Source organism: Lasioglossum baleicum, unplaced genomic scaffold (assembly GCF_051020765.1).
Source record: "Lasioglossum baleicum unplaced genomic scaffold, iyLasBale1 scaffold0021, whole genome shotgun sequence".
NCBI lineage: Eukaryota > Metazoa > Arthropoda > Insecta > Hymenoptera > Halictidae > Lasioglossum > Lasioglossum baleicum.
Window position 1 is genome coordinate 4,506,290 of NW_027469081.1, and position 20,666 is coordinate 4,526,955.

Sequence of the window (20,666 nt, forward strand, 5' to 3'; positions counted from 1 at the left end):
GCGCCTTTTTTCCAATATGGCGGCGCGAGCGGCAAAGATACGAGGTGGCAAAGTTGAAATTCGGAAAGAGCACATCGAAATCTATAAAATTACACATTTTTAAAACTCCCGGGAAACTTTCCAGGTAAAACTACTAAATGACTGTATCATAACGCGTATCAAGATATACAAATACTTACAGTCCGTACAGTCGAGAGGAGGCTGTGTGCTGAAATGTGGCGAGTTGAAGCTGGGAGGGTGGTGACACCGGCTGGGTGCATACCTCAGCACCCGGCTGTCGGGGACAGGATGCGTCGAGTCTGGGCTCTCTCGTCTTTGTCTATCTTGCGACGGGGTTGCTGTTCCCTCTCCCAACTCCAATTCTTCTTCCCAGCCCCAACTGCCGAGCATCCTCCTCCGAAAATTCTCCTCTTAGGCGGACACTTTTCTCTTCTTCTTTCTTAATTGCCTTGTACCTCTAGTCAATGTCCTGTGTACAAGAAGAACGTGTTTCAGAACGGTTACCCTGCCTTCTGCGAATTCGATTCTCACGAGCAACTTGTCTCGTTTATTGCGCAGCACGCTCTTAACGGGACTTCTTCTGTCCCTTTGCATTCGGTAAGTTTACTTCAATGTACCTTCGATTAAGGGTATCGATAGCAGGTCTTTCATCAACGCAACCTTAATCCGTTCGATACACCAGCGAAGTATACCTGCCGCGAGATGTATGTTAACGCGAAAAAAAAAAGAGATTTCAACGCAATTCTCTTCACTGCTTGCACCACGCTTCGCACGCCGGATGCCTCGCTTATTTCCACCCAAAATATTACTTTGATATCGTTACTGGATTACGGGTATTACGTATTGACACGTTCCGTGCCGAGCCGTTTTGCTCGATAATTAAACGAACTTACAGTGAAACGAATTAATATTTGGATGATCCATAAAAAAGACGATTACATACTTTTTTAATATTGTGCTATACGATTTGAACTTTTTGGGGAAGCTAGAGCAATTAGTTCACTACGGAATGTAAAAAGAAATCTTTTCAAAAATTGCATTTGGTCGGAATTGTAGAGAAAATACTAAAAGTTGCATTTTACAACTTTTTTATGTGGGCCTGTATTGACATTTTATAAAATACGTTTTGCAGATCTGTATCAATTGTATGCACTGTGAAAGTTTCATAGAAATCGGTTGATGCGGGAAAAAACGACAGGCATTGAAAGACTTAAGAATCCTTACGAATTACTGCAGTTGGAGACTGAAAATCGTGAAAAACTGCAATTTTTTACCAAAAGTTTGTACCTAATCACAACGTTGACCGATTTTGATGAAATTTTCAGAATATGTTTAATCGATACAAATCTACGAAACGTGTTTTATAAATTTTCCATACAAGCCCACATAAAAAAGTTGAAAAATACAACTTTTAGTATTTTCTCTGCAATTCCGACAACTTGTAGTTTTTTTTCCAAAAATTTTTGTCCCGTTGTCTAGCAAACCAATTGTTCTAACTTCTCCAAAAATTTCAAGTCGTATATATTCCAATATCAAAAAGGTTATGGTGTTTTTAAGAGTGTCCGAATATTAATGGGAGCCACTGTATTATCAATGATAATGATAGAAAAAGGAGTGCTAAAACGAACGGTTCAAACGAGTTAAAGAAACAGCCCCTTCGAAACTGCATGCATCGATTATTGTACGTATTGTAAAGTTCGTAACTCGCATATAACCTTTATCTACCGTATGATAAATTACATACATACGTATGTACGTACACGTACGCGTCGGAAAGCAATGCATTATATTTCGTATAAAACTGGTCCACTGCGGCTGCGTTGCACCGGGGCACGAATGAATTTTCGATGTTCGAGTTCTCGATCGTGCGGTCGACACTTCTATCAAGGACGCGTGTCGGAAAGCGTTTAATTTGTATAATCATATTTTACGCACTCTGTTACAAAATGGTCGCGAAGTTTATGAAACAACTGTTGGAGTGCATTCTTCGGAAGTGGTTCGTGTACAACTTCTCCTGCACGCATAAACATTGCGATTGACATTAAGAGTCGCGTTAAGCAACCTGGTCGCTGAAAAAGGAAAGTCGTAATCGGAAATGCAACACAGTTCAACGAAATTAAACACACTTTACATAATTTTTATGCCTGTACGTTCCGATAAAAACTGTTGCTCAACACCGCGAAAATGTAATCGTTTTAAAAAGCTTCGAGCACATATATTTTTATCTCAAGTGCCTATCACTGGATGACTTTGTAATTTTATTAAGGATGCAAATCGAAACTCTGGGAACAGCACGCGGAGTTGAATGCGATTTGCGGAATGCGAGTCGACCGATTAATTGAAAGACTTTGTCTGTGGTCGCAACTTCCTACCGATTCCTTGAAAGACTCCATTAATGCTCGGAACACGCGAGAGAATATTCTGTACGAGCATTCACAACGCGCGAGAGTAAAGAAGAAGCCAACGAACCTCGCGCGTTAACGGTTTAGGAAACTGACCGATAATTGCGCGAACACAATCGATATACAGATCACCGGCGAACAAACGAGCCGCACAGTATGTACCTACTTACACTGACGATTTTTTTTTTCACGGTAGAGACTCGCGAGGGGACGAGGAGCGCGTCCGCGCGCCAAAGACACAATTCCGTTTACGGAGTGGAATCACAAAGAACGAGGCGGCGAAAATCTCGCGTGTCGAATATCACCTCGACCTTCGAGGCTGACAGGAGTCGTCGTATTAAAAAGAGAAGAAAAAAACCAACGACACACGGTGAGTGTACACACACTGTTCCTCCTCCTCCTCCTCCTCCTCCTCTCTCTCTCTCTCTCTTTCTGTCTCTGTTAAACACTGTTCCGATTCACGTGTGTGCGCCACGGTGCGGCGGCGTAACACGAGCGGAGATCGGCACGCGCGACATAACCTATTCAAGAAATTGCTGCCGCATTTCTTTCTTTAAAGCGGAGGAGAGAAAAACGATTACGCTCGGAGCCGGCTCTTACTTCCATGACAGTACCGACGAAGATTCCAGGAGCGACTAACGAGTAGTCAACAGGCACTTAGTTCCCGCCGTTGCCGTTGCCGTTGCCGCCGCCGCCAACTCCACCACCGCCACCGCCACCGCCGCACAGTGGGATCTTTCTTCCAAATCGGAGACAAAATCAAAGAACTTTCGATAGAAATGAGGTAGAGCGATGAAATTTTTTTTAAACTAAAGCTGAAACTTTGCAGAAGATGGGAAAAATAGGGAGATTATGGTACGAACGTTTTTGAACCTTGAGAAAATTCGCACAGATTTACACAGATTTCGTCGGTTTAGCCCACTGTGCGCCGTACGGTGGGGTATTTGGCCCGAGAAACCGGAAAAAACTATTCTAGCGTTATTTATAGGTTCAAGGCCATAATATGGTAGGTCGTTGGATTTGTTTTAACGTCAGCTACAACATCCTCGGATCAGAAATGAATATTAACATACTAGAAAATCAAAGTGACCTTGACTGTCTGTGATAAGAATTTTTTTTATCGAAATTTTATGTACGTAGTTTGTAGATGTTTCAATACTGATTCAGTTTTGCTCGAAACATTTTTTTGCTCGCCTCCCGAACGCGTGAAAGTGAATTTTTGTTCTCTTTCTTATCGTTCAATAACGATAGAAAATCGCCACAACTGTCTCAGTTGCACAGCCAATTGTTTTTGCACGTTAAAGAGGAGGCTATTTCAAACGAGACCAGAACGAATACTGGACATTTTAAAATGGAGAATAAAAAAAAAATACTGAATAAAGTGTAAGCGCAAAAATGTACGAGTCGAGTCGGAAAGTAAGTTAACAATTGGCGTGTGTAGGCAAATGAATGTTTACCCGTATATATCTTCTAATAAAGACAAAACAATGATTTGATTTTATATAAAACATTTTGGTAAAACATTTGCCTGCATCCGCTAATCGTCAACTCACATTTCAATTCTGTAAGCGATGATATCGGTATGAAATTCGATACAATTTAATTACGCACCTAGTACATTTAATTCACAAAACGACTTGGACAAGTTTTGGGGTTGACTTCTTTAAAACCGTGTAACTTCATGAACTAATGATTGCGAGGAAAACCACACGATGTCCGAAATTTTCAATCGACCACGTACACTGCATTTTTTCCTCTTTTTTTCGGATCAGATGCTCCACTGTGCGCCGCCAACAACACCGACAACACCGTCACACAACAAGAATTACGGTACGGAGAAATACGGGCGCGCGCGCACTACAACACAGCCAGCGTAGGAAGTTCAGGCACGCTGGAGACGCACTCATGAAAAGAAACAAACGGACGTGAGGCGAGAGCTCGATAGGAAAGTTTCGAGGTGAGGTGAGGCAAGGTCGATCCTCCTCGCACATCGATTGGAAATCACGCACCACAGCGGCCAAGCAACGACAGAGTATCGGAGCTGGTAACAGCAGCAACAGCAACAGTAGTACTAGAGCGTACTACCTCTATGTATCTGTCTGTCTGTGCTAGCCTGATCGCGTTTCGCAGATCTGCATATTGAAAAACGACGAGGAAACGAAACGGAAGGAAAGATGAAGAGGGTGCTAGGCGTTAAATTCGAAGCGCGAGAAGGATGGAAATGCGTGTGCACCACGTTCTTATCTCGCGCGTTCGAGTGAGCGAGATGGTAAACAAAGGGGAAGAACGGAGGTAAAAAGAGACAACGTAATGGGAGAAGGAGCGAAGACGAGAAGGATGAGAGAGAGAGAGAGAGAGGAGTGTGGTGAATGAGCAAGAGAAAGAGAAAGAGACGTTACCACGCTCTCCGGCGTCCTACCACCTTCAACGAGATCGCTGCACTGACACTGAGCCTCGGAGTCCGAGTTCGCCCCGTGGCCCGGGTTTCTCGGAGGAAAACAACGCTCTCGTGATCGTCGTAGTGTGGGTAAAGGACTAAGGGGGAATGCACTAACCTCGCTACTCCCTACCACAAGGCTGACTCACGTTGCTTGGCCTGCCATTGTATGTATCGTGTCGTGTTGGTCGGCTGGCTGGCTGGCTGGCCGGTCGCTTCGTTGGTTGGCTCGTCGACCGGCCGGACTCTCTCTCGATACTCTTTCTCTGACTAATCCACTCTCTTTCTAGAGCACGTCGTGGACGCGCGTTTTACAGGTACTCGAGGGTGGCCGAATGTCTACATGTGTACCGGGACGAAATTCAAAACCTGTTACGTGACGCTCGGAGAAGATAGCGCACGGTGTCTGTATCGAACTCGTCCGTTTTTCCTTCGAAATTCTCATTTATCTCCGCTTTGGATCAGTTTCACAGTGGAACAGTGGAACAGTGGAACAGTATACATATTCGGATCGCACCGTTGTTGCGCTTTTTTGCTCACCTTTTGCGATCCGAACGTGTTCCGTTTAGATGCAATTCATCCCCATACGAAGCGTGGTCGTTTAATGCTACATCGACCACTAGAACTGACCAATTCATATTGCCTTAGGGAAATAACAACGCTACCCTTGTTGCGCACCCTCGACAGCAGAAGAAATCCAACCTCTAACCGAAACTACTTTCTCATGAAATTAATGCATTGTATAATACCTATAAGTAGAGATTCATGTCTATTGTAGTTCTCACAGTTCCAACCGCGAACCATTTTCATAGTTTTCTGTAGAAAATGACGAATGAAATTCATATCTTTTACAGGTTTTTTAATGCAGTACGGAAAAGTCCAAATAATCACTCACTTCGGGTGAAAATTCACCTATTTTATATAGTAGATACTGCAAAATGTTTAATTTTCTTCCTATTTTAAAGAATTTTCTATTTTTTCTCTTTCTATTGGAAATACATTTTCATTCAACATTGGTCTCTCTTACTATTGACTTGGGCGATCTTCATTTTACATAAAAATCCACAGCCCAGTAATTAACCCTTTGCACTCGAACGGCGACTGTGAGGCGCCAGTAAAAATTTCCACACCATTATTCAAAACAGTTTCAATATCATTATATTTGTCTGTTTTCTATAAATTGTGAAAAGCCCAACTGTAACATGAGAAAACTGGATAAATTTCATGTGCACAATGTAAAAAGGATTACATAGAATAAAAATGTTCTGGGTCGAAAGAAATGATTTTGATTTTCGAAGCAAAATTGCTTCGAGTGCAAAGGCTTAATATCATTCTAGCAAATGATAATTGAAAGAATGTTTAAAAGAATTTGAAAAATAAACACCGTTCGAATCGTGTACAATGAAAATATAACTTATTAAGTAGACTGCGGATGTTCATGGAATTTTCAATTTTTGTAGGCAAACTTTAAGAAAGTGGAATCATGTGAAATGCTATTTTCAATGGTAGTAGATCTGAAATGAATAAAAATGGTAAATTCTGTGGAAGTTTATTTGATTTATAGTAATGGAATAACCGTTTATTTTCTAAACCAGGTTGTTCCGAATTTATGTAGGAGAAAGCCAAGTAAAAAGACTATTATAGTCTGTTTCCTTGAAAAAAAAGATGCCTGACGCCATAATAGCTCACTCCACTCCTATGTTGCAAGTCTAAAGTAATGGGAGTGGAGTGGATAGCTATTATAACTACAAGCATCTTCCGAAAAACAGGCCATCGGTGTATAATATTTGCAATCTTTGCACCAAGTTCTTGTTTCTCTACTTATTTGTGTTTGTACGTTCTCTTGTTCGGGGACGCACTAAAAATTCAATGCGCTGCGATAATAGCGTGGCCCGCGGCGGCTCAGGGGATAAATGACGATCAAAATGTTAATAAAGTGCCACAGAATCGGTGTTCTTCTCCTCATCATGTGAAACCAGTCATTCAGATAACAAAGTGCTAACGCATCCTGCTAATGGGAAGGTTAGGCTGGAGACTACTGCCTCCAGCGAAACACAGCGTTTTTCTTTTCACTTGTGCCGACATGCATCGGGGCATGTAAATTCATAAAAAGTATTTTCACCGTTATCCATTATGCGCGCAATAGGGTCTAGTATTTAGTTACACGTGGGCACATGAATCACATCGACCGGTGTACACGTAACTGAAGATATTAGCGATACTAAACACAACTGTAACAGGTAAAGTTCAAGGATATATGCGGTCAAAATTTTTGGCTCGATTTCTGTTCTTTGCGTATACGAACGTCAAAACAATTTCAAGGCCATTCACTTTTTTTTTTTTCTTTAAATGGAGTTGTATATGTTTTTGAATACGCATGAATGTGTTCTACATTCTGACGAATTCAATGACCGTAACCACTCGAAGATTAATCAAGGTCGAAAGTAAAGCAAGAACAGCTACAGCTTTTTTTCAGTCGCTAACGAGATCAGCACTTCTCACCTATTTTTCAATTAGTCCTGGATATGTGTGTATATTTTTGTTCACTCTCCCTTCGATATTGATTCCATTTTATTTCTAACGAGTACTGCTTTCATTACAAGCAGTGAGCATTGCTTAATTAGTATTGAAAACATTTTTCAATTATTCCTGTATTTGTCTGTTTTCTTCGATATTGATTTCATTTTATTTGTAACGAGTACTGCTTGATTACAAGCAGTGAGCATTGCTTAGTTACTAATGAAAATATTTTTCTATTGTTCCTGTATTTTTGTTTACTCTTCCTTCGACATAATTTAATTTTATTTCTATCGGGTACTGCTTAGTTACTATTGAAAACGTTTTTCAATATTAACTTCATTTTATCTCTACCGAGTACTGCTTCATTACAAGCAGCGAGCATTGCTTAATTATTATTGAAAACATTTTTCAATTATTCCTGTATTTTTGTTCACTGCAATATATTTATTTTATTTGTAACGAGTACTGCGTAATTACAAGAGAATATAAAATCGAAAATAATATGTACAGACGATTAATAAAGCGGTTCTTAAAACATAGAATATTTCAAGCTACCACAGATAAGAAATGCGTTCTTATTTCGTTTTCTCTCTGTACGTTAAAATCACTACATACATTGACAAGTGTTTTTAATTTATATTATCGAATAGATAGAAATTCTAAAGCATTTAAGCTTCGTGTTACATATATCTTAATAAGAGGGCGTGTTATCATATAAAAATATGAGCTTATCATTTAGCGGAAACTTCAGTGTATTATCTTACACGAAGTCAATCGCATCTCGTGTTATATTGTGAATGAAAGTAGTCAGGTAGAATTCAACGTTTATCGCTGGAAATTCTTATGAAACATCCTATCAAGAAAAGTCGTATTAAATCCATAGACATATAGAGATAGACTGCGCGGCCTGAACGAAGTGCTGAAGCCCACAATGGCGGCGTGCGAGAGAGAGAGAGCATTAGCCGGGGTCCATAGCGCTCTCTTTCTAATTGATGTGTCGACACATCATATAGAAAGAGAGCGCTATGGACCCTGGCTAATGCTCTCTCTCTCACTCTTTGTACCGCGCGCCGCCATTGTGGGCTTCAACTCGCCCATAAGACGGCGCAGTCTATCTCTATATGTCTATGATTAAATCACTAATCTTTAACAATGGAACTGCGATCCCACTTCAGTCATTTATACGACCACACCACTGGATCTCGTAGCTTTCAGAAAATTATTTCATGTCGAGATCAAAACAGACAACCGTTAGGCTGGAAAATTTTTCTAATTTCACAATTATCATTAGACGTACAATGTATATTCAACGTTATCGTGAATATACATGGACAATCAGAGATCTCTTTCAGTTGAGTTTCATTTGAAATTTGTGGATAGAGTGTAGCTTGTATGGTTTACGTAGAATGCACAAAAGAATATAAAATGTTATATAAAATTGTATAACAGCAAAGAGGGGCGGCAAAGCCAAGAGGCAAAACGATATAATAAATAATATGTAAATAATTTGTAATGGATTTTGAACAGTGAAGAAATTAGAAGACTTTAAAAGTATTAACATATTATTTTTACTATATGAAAATTATTAGTGAAAAATATAAATTATATAACATAAAAATCCGGAGTCCAGTAATCTATATTCAATACTAGAGGGGAGTTGTTGCTCGCTCGCTTCGCGAGTAGGGTTGTTGTAGCTCATAATATTTATGTAATCGAAATTAACTAACTGGCGAATGTTTATAATGTCGGTAATGCAAACAGATGTCGATAATGTAAATTTCTATTGAAATATTGATTAAAAGCTACGACGTTCCTTTTTCTGTTGTATTGAAATATGATTCTAAAAGCACTTTTAGTTTTTCCCGAATTTTCCATTTTTCCGTGGATACTTTTCCAATTTCTCTTATCCTATAACCTAGTTCGGACTAATACGAACATTTTAAAAAAATGTATTAGCCAAATCGGTCCAGCCCTTCTCAAGTGATGCGCTTACCAACGAACAGCATTTGATTTTTATTTATATAGATATAGAAGATAGAAGATTAATTTTTGTAGCATAGATACAACAAACTATTGGATTGGCAAATAAGTTCGTTCGGTTTTTGTGATTTATTCCACTGTAAAAAACCGAACGAATTTATTTGCCAACCCAATAAAAGCATAAGATGAACGTGCGAATATTTACAAATATTTCATTGAATATTTGTTTGCATTATCACAGGAGTTGCGATAAGATTAGTCACATGAAAAATTCAAAGGAAACGTGTTGTATATGTTAAAATTACTGTAATCTGTTTAGCAGTGCAGTAGTTGCACGTAAACGACTGGATTCCTAGTATGGATACACCGCGTATCGTCGAAATTAACTTGCTACCATCAAGGTAGTAATGAGTCACCGCGCGTGAGTAATATGATAAAACTAGGTTTTTAATTGTTGCATACTCGTGCTACTGTAAAACGGCGCGTGTACTACGATTGTATAACAAGTGCAAGAAATTGATGCAATACAACATAATAGGAACGTTAACGGGGATATCTTCCATACTTTTAAACAACACGGGAACACTAAATAATCATCTATGTGTCCTAAAAACATCTTTCGATTGTTTTATTTCAATTAATTGTTTTAATATATTTACCATAATCAATTTATTTAAACATTCATTATGAACAATTTGGAGACCGATGACGTACAAATCATTTATATACCGTAACCACAAAAAGTATTTGAACACTGCATTTCCAGTCTCCAAGAATTTTGTCGATATTCAAACTGTTGTCAGTTTATAAAAAAGGATCCTACAGTCGGTGACTATAATAAATCTGGACTGACTTGAAAGCTTGAAGTCCCTTAATAATTCATATCGTTTATTTTCTCCAAAAATAATTTTGACGGAGACGAAACGCGAAATTGTCTGTGCATATTAATTGCAAGATACAGGAGCTACGTAGACGTTTATTTCGATTTTTATACAACAGCATTGTTAAATTCTTTGAATATTTTACTGTTTTGCATTTGACCTACTCGTTTTTTCTAGAAACACGCATATAATCCGCAGTAAAATTATAACAATGATTGTTGCAAGTTCCTCAAACCTCTCGTAATAGATCGCAATACAGATTAAATTCTAAGTTCAGTAAGAAAATGGTGACAGTCGAAGTGTAAATCTTTATTGTGCTACAACCAGAAATTCAAAAAGTTCAACGCCCTTGAGAGTTACAGCAGCGAGAACCACAACCTTAATAAGATCAAGCAATCATTTTTACTCGACAACCTAACGTTTTACTCTTTTATATAATTTAATCTTCAAGTTCACTCGTTGCTGCACTTGTCTACGATACCAGTGTGTCGTCTTACCGGACACTCGATACTGTCGAAAACCGGAGACTTCTTTGAGAGAGCCAAGTAAGGGTCGAATTCACCCCCGATGATCGGAAACGCCAGCCGAAAGCGGTGGTTCTAATTGAATTAAGCCGGGAGGGTACACGCGACGCGACGTGCGAACGAAAACATTTCGTCAGGGTTACGTTTCCCAAGATAATTGGAGCCGTTTAATGCAAAAGTGGTGTAAAACAATGTATATCTGTTTGGTTCAACATCACATCTCAAGGGTTCGATCGTGATTCAATAAAATACTTGTAATATGCTTTTAGCGTGGCTCGCATAAGACAAACGTAACATGCTTCGATATTATTGTGTTGCATAGAACTTTTACTCAATTCCTCATTATTTAATGTTTTAACTTGTGCCATTGTTTGCATTGAACGGCTCAATTAACCGCACAGTGGTCCAGAATCGTAAGAAGCTGGACAACGTTGTGTTGTCTCTATCAATTCTACATTATTCATTACAGGACTGCGGATTTTATGCATTTATGGGAAAAATGAGTAGGTGCCATTTAAAACAGTGAAAAAGCGACAATGATCCAATACTTCGAATCTAATGTTTTCAGCTTGTTAAAACGATTAGAGCAAGAATTAAACGTTTATCTGGCTCCAGTCTCTTGCAAATGGTGCAGACAATTTTCATTTTGCATAAAAATCCGCAGTCTATTCATTACGAATAGAACGGTGTTAGAGGACTGTGGGGTTGCAGAATCTAACTCTGGTATTTGATGAATGAGTCTTCATCAAACTACCCTTACAGGGAGTGATTCAATCTAAGAAAGTGAAACTTTTCTAGTTGATTTTGAATGTTATTTTAAGCAATTACTATCTTATCAGATTATCCTATTATCATATAGGATTAGGTTGCCAGGACAAAACGAACTTTAAACGAATAGAGACTTTTTTTACATTAAGGTTTAACGTCGCAACAACATCTAGGTCATTAACGACGAACTTCTATGGTGTTTTTAGATTTTGTCGAGGTGGTTGATTTCGTTAAGGAATTCAATAGTGTTTGTTGGATGCTTTTCGGATGTGACGGCCGTGTTCGGGTTGATTCCAAATTTGAGTCGGTGGGTAGAGAATTTTAGGCAGTCATACAAAAATAGGTAAACTGTGAGCGTGGTATTACAGCAGATGGGGGATCTGTCTTCTTTATGAGAAATAAATACATATTTAAATAAATAGAGACTTGAAGTTACAAGAGAAACGTAATTTGAACAAAAGTTAGCGCATTGACATTGTTATTAAATTATTATTAGTCGCTTCGCACCCGCTTCCCAAAGCAAGTTGTTCTGCAAGTTGTTGCAGCTGAATTTTTTATGCATCTCAACAATAGCGTTCCCTAAACGTAGTATTAGAGAGAGTTTGATATGTATACCTATCCATATCAGAAAAGTTCTAGTATTCCTATCCTAGTTAAATATAAAGGATATCTCGAATATTATTTCATGTGGTAGTGTAAAACTACGTTTACAGCGTGTCCCAACAATGTTGTACTCCCTTGAAAGAAGTGATTTCTTAATTCATTTCAAGTAACTTTTTCCTTTGCGAAAATGTTCTCCTGGGCGTTGTTAAGGAGTTATTAACGAAAACTACGGACCAATCAGAGCGCGTTTATAGCAGAGACAGCTACCGATGACCGTGGCGTTGGTATTGGCTTAGCCATAGTCCGCCCACTGTAACCACGCTCTGATTGGCGCGTGTTTCTCATGAATAACTCCTTAACAAAGCCGCAGAGAATATTTTCGCAAAGGAAAAAGTTACTGCAAATCACGTCAGAGATCGCCTGTTAGAACATTTTTGGGACACCCTGTAGAAACGACCCACTGTGCGCCGCGTGGCGAAAACGCCAATTTCTCCTCGGTTCTTGCGCAAATACGGGCAAAGTATTAACGAGTTCCGAAGGCAATGATATAATCTCCATTAATACAGAAAAAGAAAAAATAAAAATGGCAAGAAACTAAGGTAACGAGCAGTTCGCAAAAAGATTGTACAACACAATGGATGGAACGCGCGAGGGTTTCAGAAATTTCAGTCAGATATTCCGCGAGATTGTGAAAAATCGAAAAGCACGCCTCTTGTGCATGCGCGCGCGCGCTCGCACGCTCTCGCTCTCGCGAGGTTACCACATAACGTACTATAACACGTGGAAATCCGAATGCAGTTGTACACGAATGCCCACGCGATACCGTATTATGCAAAAAGTTGTTTGCGCAACGTCTTTATTAGCGGTTCGCTTTCCCACTGTGCAATGCTCGTAGTCCAGTAGAGAGAGAGAGAGAGAGGGAGAGAGAATCGTTTCCACTTTAATTTATCGCGATCATAACATTATACCATCCAGCGGGAATTAATCAATTTCTACTATGGGCTCGCAGCCGTCAGCTTTCTACCCGGAGTGTTTTCGTGTTTCTAGTCTCTTCAATGCGTTTCCTAACGATTACCGCAATGCAAACAGTGCAGTGGAAACGTGGATTCGGAAACAACGTTGCCGCCTTAGTCATCGCGATTTTCACTGTTAATAGTTTCGTTCATAGTATCTAATAAATCCCACCAGATTATGGTGTACATATTTATCTTCTGGATAACACTGTTTGCGGAGATTAGTTTTTTGGGCCAGTCTGCTCGTCGGAAGCGTGTAATGAATCATTATTGTATATCATTTGAATCGATAAAATGACGATACCGAACTGACCACGGCTAAGTTGCAATTATGTAACGACCAGTGTAGACATCCTGATTTTTATACGAATAATAAGTATGTGCATAGATTAAAATAGATGACGGCGCAGTTTCAGCGTTAGTTTTAAATAACTTTTTTCCCGGTGATTTTTTACAACTTCTAATCTAAATGCTTCTGTTTACAGTTTTATCACAGCTTTATGACATCTTTCTTGAAACTCTTCGTTGTAAAAATATAGATTGAAGAAACATCTTGATTCTTTCTTTTAATTTAACGAGTTCTTTCAATTTTGTTCGTACTGTTAACAATACTACCACATTCGCTTTACGTACTATCATCTTCGCTTTAAAGCTTACTTCGTCCTATTTTGTGTGATTTTCAACATATTTTAAGTTCACGAGATTGTCAACTTTAGAAAAAGTTAACGGTAAAATTTAACCATGTTATACATAGTGCTATGATAACCAAAGAAACAAATTGTTTAATGATCCTTTGTTTTGCAAAATGAACATTTCTTTACGTTTAATATTTTCGTTTAATGATACCGATAAATAATCTTGATGAAAATGTTTCGTAAATCGTAATGCGAATACAGACATTTCAAATGTGAGTGTATACATGTGTGTAACCATGAATATTACTATCTTCTCTCTCACATTTAATATATTTTTATCCTTCGCAATTTGATTTCTTGATGAACAAGAGAGTTTTTTAAATCTAATATACATCTTTTAATTTTACATTAAACTAGACAGAAGAAGTTAGTTCTTGTCGAAGCCGATTTTTAAGAAAGTTACAGCTATTTGAACCCAAATATATAATTTTTCAGCTAAATTTTCAGCTTCTCTTGTTTGCAAAAACTGTACGAATCAACAATCCTCTTCGTCAAAACCTGGGCATACTCTTAAGAATGTTACTGCAAAATTTGATCAAAATCGGTCCATTAGTCTTTCAAACATCTCTGATAACAGCTTTAAATTTATTTAATCATTTGTTACTATAAATCTAGCAGTTTTATAAATTTCCAGGAAAATGAAAATCGTTTAAAGTGTCCCCATTCTGTATTTAATACTTATTAAACGTAAAAGTCCTTTTTATTTCATTATAATAAATTTGCTACATTATCTATACATGTTGCATAGTTAATACTATTATTACTATTATGTATTGTATAGTTACGCCTCTCTCTCTCTCTCTCTTTGGCAGACCATAAAAGTTCTGCATTTGTTTATGGTCCGTCAAATGTAAGAGGATTGCATAGGCAATCAACACCATAAGCGTGAATTTCTCGGTTACAGTTTGATCGAATAAACTGCATTAATCTCGCGCAATTTCTGTGAACGCGTCAGAAACGAAAAATCGAGAGGCTCGGATAGGGTTACGAGCGGATCCCCTAGGGTACGGAACATCTTCGAGCAAGCGGCCGGCAATATAAACGCAAAACGAGTGTAGACTAATAAACAAATTTAGCGTGAACGATGCTCGCTGGGATGTCGGTGCGTCCAAGAGGCGACCGGCGTCAACCTTGCCCGACTCGATATCCGCAATAAGCATTATGACTGCAGGTATGACGTCAGAGCGGTAAGAACTACACCATGATATGCCTGGGTGAAAATGTCGGATGCCTGCAATCGATACTTTCCCGTCTCTATCTGCCCGGAAACAGCATCGGTCTACAGGTGCCATTCAAGTTCAAGTACGGTACACGGGCTGCACCCAAGGGCGTATTATAGTCCCGGTGGGTATTAGTTTCTCCTGACTTTAGAGCAGGAGTCGAGGCGAGGGGGATGCTCTTTGAAAAGCCGGCCGAGTATCGGCTTCACGAATTACGCGTGAAAAAGAAAACAGTGGAATGATACCTCTCGAACCATCACCGTCGGAGTATACCACCCGCGGATCCTCCGTTCACTGGCAAGGCCCCCGAGGAGCTTTTCTTTTAACGGGCCTTAACAACTTGTAACCGATACCTGGGCCCCTTCTGCCCCATCCCCACCTCTCCCTTTCTCACTCTTTCTCTTTCCCTCTTTCCTTCCTTCCTTCCTTCCTTCCTTCCTTCCTTCCTTCTTTTCGTCTTCTTTTTCTCTCTCTCTCCTCTCCTTTCTTCGCCGCTATGGTGAATGGCCTGAATGAAAGGAGCCAAATCGTCGCGCGAATATTGTATACGTGGCCTGTCGGCCGTTCCACGATGCACCTTCGCCACAATGGATCGCGAGAGACTAGAGGGGTTGGGAATGCATCCTCAGCTAGTTCGAGCATAAATCAGATAGACGACGCCGGGTACTACTACGCTGTGGCAGGTAGAAACCCGGGGACATCCTACTCCGTGACAATTGTTCGGTCTATTCGTTTCCTACGCTATTGTTGCACATCCCTATCTCTGTCTTCTCAAACACCTGCTGTTTCAGCTGATATCTGCTACCTAGCTCACTCTCTCTCCCTCTCTCTGTCCCTCTTACTCTCTTTTTCTCTGTGGCGCTCGCTAGATCACCTCCGCAGGTTTCATGAGATTTCCTTACTCGAAATCCTCCACGCTAGCGTCCACGTGCTTGCGATATCGATAGATAATACACCTCGTTATAAGGTTCGCCCCTGGGGGCGACCTTGAGTACCTGATAAAAATGAGATTCGTGACGTGTGTAAGCGCGTATCAATGGAACGATAGCGATAGATGAGCCGACAGGTATACGACACGCTCGCTGAACACAAAGTATGTACACCGAAATTTCCATAACGACATTTCCATTATTGTTTACAGTTGTAGTTGATGGTATACGCTTTAAGTTAGAATCACTTTCTTGTAAACGGACCAAACCACTTCGGTTTTACTGACAAGTTGGATGCATTAGTTTACTAGACGCGTAATGAAAATTCAAGTTTCGAATTTACAAAAAGGCTGAAAGTGTCGAAATGGAAATTGTGAGGAAAATCCATGTAAAACTTACAAGATCGTTTTGTAACCGACTCGAAACTTGTAACCGATCAATACAAATAATAAGCGGGTAGCTGAAAACGTTAATCCTGCCGTGATCGATATACCAAAATGATTGAAACGAAAATTGTATGGTTCCAAGAGTAGCAGAAAATGTAATAATTCGTTTTCTTTTTGTTTTTGGTTTTCCTTTTTTATTGAGATATGAACGTCGGCTTGAGTTTCTTTATTGTAAAGGGTAAATTTTAATTTTGTGGTTGAAGAGAAAATTGAAGCCTGAATAAGCTACATAAGGGTATACGGGGTGAAAAAATAATAATTGAAACCACTTGGATCTTTTTAGTAGTTGAAACAGTTAGTTTATTGCAGAAAAATACCAGATGCTGATCTTTAAAACTTTACAAAACAAAGGTACATAGCATTCCATTTAAAAAATCGAAGGTCACCTTCGTTTCTAAAAAAAATATTGCAGATAAAAAAGAATTATAGAAACCATTACATTGCTTGTAGACGCGAACACCCCGTATATACGTTTTGATGATCAATATGTTATTTTCTTGGTCACTAGCTTGTTTATATACGCTAATGATACAAATAATTGGATATTACGATTTATCGGTAATGTGCTAATTGTTAGAATTGTTGCAAGTTCACTCGCTACATCAATGAAAATTTCTTCGAATTGTCATATAAACTGTGAATAAAATTTGTGTACATTTACATATTTACATCACGATACATATCCTGTTTGGGTTGCACAATCTGCGACCGGAAAAAGGACAATTATACAATGTAGATATTGGTCCATAACCGTATTAATGTAGTAGGTAACAGCGATAAAAAACTCAAGTCTAAGAAAACAGTATACGATTGACATAATTTATAGCTTCCGTAAACAGATTAGATAAATTGTGTAGATTTACTTTAGTCATTGATGTCTCGCATTATTGTTGCAATTATACGTCGGATTTTGCACATGAATAGTGCATGTAATACTCGGTAGAACTGCCGTATCTTTGGTTTCATTTGAAATTTGATAATACTATTAATTACATACTTTGCACTCGGAGATATTTTAACACGAATAATAAACACTTCTTCCGACCTAGACTATTTTCATCCCTTATGATTTTTTAAATTTTGTCTAAACAAAATAAAAATTTTCTGCATCGATTACAAGAGGTGGAAACCGGGCACACACTCAATTCTTTGTATAATTAATTTGTGTACGTTGAAAACAGTACATCGTTGTTTTGCAATGTTTCAAATTTTTTAATTTAATGTGTTGAATTCGAATTTCATTCGCAAAAAATAATGCACTTATCGATCGATATACTAAATACAGTACTTAGAAAATTACATCATCTAACAAGTGACATCAATTGCTAAATTTAACTCTCCATCAAACGGTTGATATAATAGCTCGTGCATAAAAATTTCAAGACACCTGGGTCAGCTATGACATCGAAACTGCGTCACTTACAATTTAAATCGAGTCACCATGCAGATCGATTTACAGAATATTGAGAAAATGAAAAATGATCATTCGAAGACGAGCACTTTTTTTATTGTTTCTATTATTGTATTTTTAGTTTAGTAAATTTCGTAAAACCACCTTCTCTTCCTAAATTAACCATAGCTAATTTCTATTTTCCTTAACGTTTTATGAAAGTTCAGATTCTGTACGATTTAAAATATTTATTTTCTTAGATTAAATAATATTTATTTAACTGAATTCACTTTATTCGTCTACACTATCAAAAGTTTGGAATCACGGCGTAAATTCAGAGAAACAGAAGGTTTGTAGGAAGAACTGGATGTCTTTGAAACAACCCAGGAAGATTAACTTGTCAAAAAACTTACGAACAGTATGTTTTACATTTTGTATTATTTTTTTTTTGATCAAGGAATGCGTATTTTTCTTCAAATTGCTCTTTCATTAAAAAACCGCATTTATTTTTAATAACAACGTGACATATTCTAGGCATCGTGGCAATTAGTTTTTCGAACGTTTCTAATTTGATATTTTTCTATGCTTCTTGTAGAAGTTGCTAAAGATGTCCCTTTAGAAAAGTGCATTAGAAAAATGCTGAAATCTGTTTAGAAATATTATTCAACTAGTTAATATTTGATATTACAACGATGTATCATTTCAAAATTTATCGATATATCCGATTTGTACAAAAATCAGCAAGTGATTCGAAACTTTTGGCCGGTAGTGTATGTAATAGAATAAATACTATACATATGTATACAGTAGCGGACAAAAGTTTAAGACTGCTCTAAAGAAGACGATAACTTTTTTAATATTGTACTATACGATTTGAACTTTTTTGGGGAAGCTAGAGAAATTAGTTTACTAAAGGATGTGAAAAGAAATTTTTTCAAAAATTGCAATTGATCGGAATTGTTGAAAACTTTGAAAAATTCTTTGGCAATTAGATTCACTGTGAATGTTTTTCACAGTGAATGCAGCTCACTGCAACGTTGACCAAGTTTGACGAAATTTTCAGAATATGTTTAATTGACAAAGATTCACAAAACGTATTTTTTAAATTTTCAATATAGGCCCACATAAAAAAGTTAAAAATTCAACTTTTAGTATTTTTTCTACAATTCCGATCAATTGCAATTTTTGAAAAAATTTCTTTTCACACTTCCTTTAGTAAACTAATTGCTCTAGCTTCCCAAAAAAGTTCAAATCGTACAGTACAATATTAAAAAAGTTATCGCCTTCTTTAGAGCGGTCTTAAACTTTTGTCCGCTACTGTATATTCGATTACAACTTATTGTTAGATAGAAAAACGTTTTTTTTTTTTTTTAATGATTAAACAATATTACATTTAAGAAATATAATGTTGAGAAAATATTGTATTCGTTTAGTAGTAACTCGGACGCATAATCTCAATGTATAATATCTGATGTAAACGCCTCAACTACTCGACTATGTACTACGTTCACTGAATGGACGATCGAAAAGCTGTTGTGAATTTAAACCGATCCATAAAAATCGTGGAGCGGATTACTTATCACGTCACTTGATAATGTTCAAGTTGCAAAATACGATCATTCTGGTTTCGCTCGGAATTTACATATCTGATGAGTGCATAAAATTCGCAGTCTATTAATACGATATTCAATTATCAAGAATCGAAGTGTATTTGTCACTGTGATTAACATAATAAGATATATAGTATCGCCGGTTCATAGTTCAAGGCCGATACAGTATGACGAAGTGAAACGAAATACTAGAAGAAACAGAGAGGTTAATCGCGATCGATGAATCTGATAAAAACAGCAACATATTTATTGTTACTTGCGGATTTCAGATCCAATCCATGCACCCGCTCGCTTCGTACGGTGCGTCGCCGTTGAGTATAATAGTATTGTATAACTTTTACTAGTCCCCACAGAATTGTTTTCTCTATAGGTTATTAGTAGACTGCGGATATTTATGCAGTTTTCAATTTTTGTAGACGAACTTTAAGAAAGTGGAATAAAATAGAATCTTATTTTCCGTCGTAGTAGCCATTTTAGATCTGAAATAAACTAAAATCGTACTAAAAATTCTGTCATATTTCATATTCTAGCATTTTTTGTAAATTTTTATGAGCCATAAATGCATAAAGATCCGCAGTCTAGTTATTAGAATTCTCCTAAAATTAAAAATTTGTTAGAAGAATTCCTTTAAATTAGATTTTCAAATTGTATTGTGTATATAGTAAAACTGTATAAATATAAAAGTGTATTGTGTATAAAATTGTAAGTAGTATTAAGGGTGCTTAAAATGTGATCCCCTCTCTGCTAGTACAAGATTAGTCACGTGACATTGAGGACACATGCAGGACAGAGACGAAACACGTCACGTGACCGGCCCGGAATCGTGGGGGAATAACGTCGTAAAAGGAAAAGGTAGAGTGGGGGAGACAAGCCTTAATCTAGTGACTCGAGGTACAAGACAATTTTTCTTTCTTTCCAACGACGGGCATCGGCCATTGTTTGGCAAAGGAAATCCCGACGAATCCCTCGTCATCCCATCAAAAATAACTTCGGGGAGCTCCCCCAGCAGCGTACGTCTTAAATACATAAATGAAAAATATAATGGTTTACCGTTTTTAATCAAGTTTATAAAGGGAAAAATAATCAATATTTCTGTAATAATTAACTTCGAGGCTTAAATTACATCGAGGCTAGCTTTTTAACAAATCTCCACCGATCCAAAGACGTAGAATCAGCTGAAGAGGCCACGACGACACATTTTGTTACGCCCTGTACATATCTCCTTTGTTACTATATCTCTTGCAGAAA

At 37.9% G+C, this 20,666-nt stretch overlaps 1 protein-coding gene across 20 annotated transcripts in view; it reads right to left on the minus strand.

Annotated features, from left to right (window-relative positions):
* Cic (Putative transcription factor capicua) overlaps positions 1-20,666 on the minus strand; it is a 106,008-nt gene that overhangs the window by 24,872 nt on the left and 60,470 nt on the right. For 19 of the 20 annotated variants that reach the window (XR_013011229.1, XR_013011230.1, XM_076444726.1 and 16 more), the window contains one exon: positions 180-469. The gene's annotated coding sequence lies outside the window, so the exon portion shown is untranslated. Of the gene's footprint in view, positions 1-179; positions 470-4,013; positions 4,275-20,666 lie in introns of those variants that run through there. The other variant, XM_076444731.1, reaches the window with a different exon arrangement.